Genomic DNA, 4,758 nt, shown 5'->3' on the forward strand with positions numbered 1-4,758 from the left:
TCTAATTGATGGATTAATCCTTCCCCTGCTGCTTGAGCGAACAACTCATTGTTCATTCTCACTCTCTTCTATATCCTACAAATACCTTTAAGAACTTGAGATCCTGACTGAGATATTTGAGAGGATGGCCAGAATGGTTTGCCCGCGCATCCCAACCACATGGCGATACAAGGAGTTTCTAAGTGCTATATTGTATAAAATACACATTTGTTTGTCAAATTTCATTTAGACAAAACAACTTATAAAGTAGGCCGTCTAATGTGGATCAAGATGGAAAGTTCAAGACATTACTTCAAGTCAAGATAGTTCACAATCTACTAAGTTCAAGACTCTACTGAAATCATGCCATGAAGTAAATCAAGATGGAAAGTTCAAGTTTTACTAAATTCAAGTTCTACTACACTTCTATTAGAAGATCAAGTTCCATCTTCAACTTCTAGTTCTATTGAAGATTCAAGTAGAAGAACAAGTTTTAAAAAATTCAAGTTACTTCAATGTTTAGTCATTTCAGGTATAAATAGACCCTAGAAAGACATTAGACTTATGTTCTTTCAAAAGACAAACTTATATGGGGTTTTATACTTTATATAGGCTAAACTTCGACTAGTCTAAGCTGTGGCTCGACCAGTCTAAGAAATCTTCGGCCAGTCCAAGTTTGAATTTTAAAAAATGAATTTTTCTATTGCTTCTTCGACCAATCTAGGGGTGCTTGACTTGAAGTCAAGCAACCAAAATCAAGCACCCTTGACCATTCGAAGCCCATGCTCGACCAGTCGAATAACCGTTTTATCTGATCGCTGTTGAGGGTCAAATATTGCATATCAGACCCATTTGCTGCATAGATTTACGAGCATGATGCCGCTTAATGGCCTGATTTAATCATATTTGTGATGCAGGGCATATTCACGAGCTTGGACTGGAAAAGGGTACTAAAGGCATGGATTTAACAGTCTGAAATCACCAAGGCAAGCGACAGACCCTATGAGACCAAGATCGACAGATCTGCACGCCAGGGGTCCGAGGAAATCGAGGAATTGAAGCTCAAGTGGCCTGAAAAGTGTCCAGAATGCAAGATCATAGGGTTCCCACCATCCGATCAGTTCAAAACTCCATACATGGCCTGAGGACCATAAATGAACCGTACACATAAAATTTCAGCTCCTGGATCACTGCGGAAGTGGCCCAACTACATGATCAGCCCCTTTAATCATTATGTGGGGCCCGCCTGATATCCGGATATGCTTCAAAATTGTCATAGACCGTTTAAATGAGCTGACAAAACGGATGGACGGAGCTGATCTCTTATATACATCAGCATGGGACCCACATGTGCATCGCACATATACAGCGTGCGTGCACCAGGCGTACACGGCAACTCCAGGACGGTCAAACCGTCCTGGACTCGAACTCACCCTCTCAACAGCTGCAGCTCGTCTCGCTGTTACGCAGACGATCGGACTGCGGAAGTTGGTGGGCCACCACCGTGCATCGGAAGATCAATCCGGACCGTCCATCAGAAACCTTTGCCCCCTATCATCCTCGCCTAGATGGCAAAATTTCAAGAAAGATCGGAGGCCGGCTATTGATCGTCAAAACTAGAGGCGGACGGCTGAATGAAACCATCCTTGGACCGCACCGATTTTTATCCAAAAACATTGAGTCCCACCTGCTTTTTCGAGCTGATACGAATAGACGGAGTGGATCCTTCAAAAAACCAGTGAAGTGGGCCCCACTGCGTGTCAGCGCGTGCCCTGTTACACGCGTTCGTGAAAGCCGGACGCCGTCCGACCCTTGCGACGGGTTGTATGCCCTTGGGGGCGGTCGGACGGCTGATCTGAACCGTTCATCATGTAGGTGGGCCAAAAATCTCCCAGGGGATGTTGTCCTTTTGGAAGGAAAGCAAAGAAGAAGAAGAGGAGAAGACCACGAGTTTGGCTGCTGTGCGTCTTCGCACCCAACTCGTCCGCGATTTCCGGCCTTTCGCACGGGCCTCCTCTCTACATACAAGGAGTCCCAGCTTCCGCAGCTGAGTCCTGCCAGGACTCCACAGAAGGGAGGTGAGAAGAAAGATAAAAGGGGAGGAGCCGTGGAGGCCAAGAGAAAAACGGGAAGGAGACGTGGAAACAGGGAGGGCTGCTGCTGCTGTGCACGGCTGGGAGAGAAAAGCAGAAGGCTGTATGTGGAGTACACCGCTGGTTTCTCTGCTGCTGGAGACAGGGAGCAAGAGGATCGGTTTTTGAGCAGGAGCAAGGAAGAAAGAAAGAGGAGAAAACGTGAAGTTTTTTAGTTTTTTTTTCCCTTTCGTTTCCTTTCATTTATTTCTTTCCTTCTTGTTCTCTTCTTTCTCGTTTTATTTCCTATTTGCTTTGAATTTAGCCCAATCATGAGTGGCTAAACCTCTTAGCTAGGGCTAAGAGGTGAAGCTTGTAGTGAGATGGGAGACTCTAATTGCTGGGTTAACTATTTAATCGTGAATTGAACTTGATTATGGTTTAATTATTAAGGGAATGTTTGTAGTTTTTAATGGTCTATTGTGACTGAAATTACAATGGGTCTGTGATAGCTTTGAGCATGTTCCTTTTCTCCTTTTCATGTTTATGAAGTCAGGAAGCCCTATTGTTCACCATCGTCTCATGGGCATGGTCGGATGACGGTACTCTGCCTAACTTTCATGGCATGTTGATTGATTGGTAATTAGATTAATTATGTTGTTTGCTTTGTCTCTGGGCAAGGTTTGGTGATGGAATCCATTCTAATTCATACACCTTTCATCTCTTGAAAAACCAGATCAAGTAAGTCCAGTTTGATTTCCATGATTCCTGATGCAGGAAAAAGATCTCCCTGATCTCTACGAGTGGATCCTCTGAATCCCTAGTTTTTCTTCCTTTGAATTACTTAAAGTCTTAGATAATTCTTCCACAATTATTCCTTAATTTCTATTTGGTTTAGATCACATCTTGGTCTAGTTCTAGTTCTACTTGGTTTCAGACAACGTACAGGTATCAGTCCCTGTGGATTCGACCTCGGTCTTACCGAGTTTATTACTACATCACAACCCTATACTTGGGGAGTGAACAAGTTTTTGGCGCCGTTGCCGGGGACTGTCGGTTACGTTTTTCTGAAATTAATTAATTTTAGAATTAGTTTGAGATTAGGATTTTACTAACTGTAGCTTTAGATTTTTAATTGATTTTTTTTTAGTATCCTCCCATCTGTAGGAAATAGTTTACTCTTAAAACTAGGTTATTTCTTAATTAATTTTCTACTTTTATTTTTAGCAACTTTCTAATTTTAGAATCTAATTTGTTTCTTAATTTATTTTTAGAATTTCTGTTTAGAAACTAACCTTCCTATTTTGTAGGCCCTTAAAATAGAAATCTCTAATTCGGTACACTCCTTCCCTACGTTCTATTTTTCAAATCTCTTGTAGTAATTTACTTTTTAGTTTAGGACTGTCTTAATTAAATTTAGAAATTTCTACTCAGTTTACTGTTATTTTTCTTTTAAAAGATTGTTTTTCTCCTTTTTAGAATCTAACTTACTTTTGTTTTATTTTGCAGGTCCTTAACTTAGGGGCATCAATTTGGTAATTTCTTTCCAACTCCTTCTCTCTTTCTTTCTAGATTTTCTTTCCTAGGGTTAAGTTTTTAACTGAGGGCTGCGAGTGTTTCATGCCCAAGTGGGCCCGTGACAACACTCGACGTCTCTTGACTGAAGGAGGATTAGTTGAGGGGTTGACTATCCATCGCAGGATTAGACACCGCTCGAAATCCCCTGAGTTAACTGAGGTCATGGCTGAAGACCAACCTCCTCTACTTCCACCCAGGGTGGAGGATACCCAAGATGAGAATGAGGTGCAACAGGCACCCCCGCCTCGTACTTTACGAGATTTTCTACAACCGGCGGGAGTGAGTACGCCCTCATGCATGATTTTTCCTGAAAACACAGGACAAATGGACATCAAGCCAGGAGTTATCCAACTCCTTCCCAAATTCCATGGACTTGAATCAGAGAGTCCATATTTGCATTTGAAAGAGTTCGATGAAATTATAGCTACATTATGTTTTCCTAATGTATCTGAGGATACAATTAGGCTGAAACTCTTTCCTTTTTCCTTAAAAGAGAAAGCTAAGACGTGGTTACATTCACTGCGTCCTAGATCCATTGGCACATGGAGCGACATGCGAGGGAATTCATAAAAAATTCTTCCCACATCATAAAAGGATTACCCTCAGGAAAGCGATCATGAACTTTGCCCAAAGGAAGATGAAACATTCTTTCAATGTTGGGAAAGGTTCAAAGATTTGGTCGATTCATGCCCACAACACGGATTTGAAACGTGGCGCATTACAAATTTTTTCTATGATGGTGACATCTTCCATGCGCCAAATGGTCGAGACAATGTGTAATGGAGAGTTCATTAATAAAGACATCGACGAGGTATGGGACTACCTCGATAGTTTGGCTGAAAAAACACAATCTTGGGACTATTACCCAAAGTCGAACACCACGTCTAGGCCAACTCAATCAAAGGAGAAAGGTGGATTATATCTCTTGAAAGAAGAGGATGATCTCAAGTGTAAAGTGACTACACTTATAAGGAAAGTTGAGGCCATGGAAGGAAAGAAGGATAAGGTCAATGAAATTGTTTGCGACATCTGTGATTGCAACAGTCACACAACTGAAAACTGTCCTACAATACCTGCCTTTCGAGGAGTGTTGAATGAACAAGCCAATGCCGTAAATAATTATCAAAGA

General features: G+C 41.8%; 1 non-coding gene across 1 annotated transcript; it reads right to left on the minus strand.

Moving 5' to 3' along the window:
- Positions 1 to 4,227: 4,227 nt before the first annotated feature.
- LOC131250287 (small nucleolar RNA R71) lies at positions 4,228 to 4,333 on the minus strand. The gene has a single exon (XR_009173214.1). It is a non-coding gene; the product is annotated as a small nucleolar RNA R71 (small nucleolar RNA).
- Positions 4,334 to 4,758: the final 425 nt, after the last annotated feature.

The sequence above is a fragment of the Magnolia sinica genome, chromosome 6, assembly GCF_029962835.1.
Source record: "Magnolia sinica isolate HGM2019 chromosome 6, MsV1, whole genome shotgun sequence".
Lineage (NCBI taxonomy): Eukaryota > Viridiplantae > Streptophyta > Magnoliopsida > Magnoliales > Magnoliaceae > Magnolia > Magnolia sinica.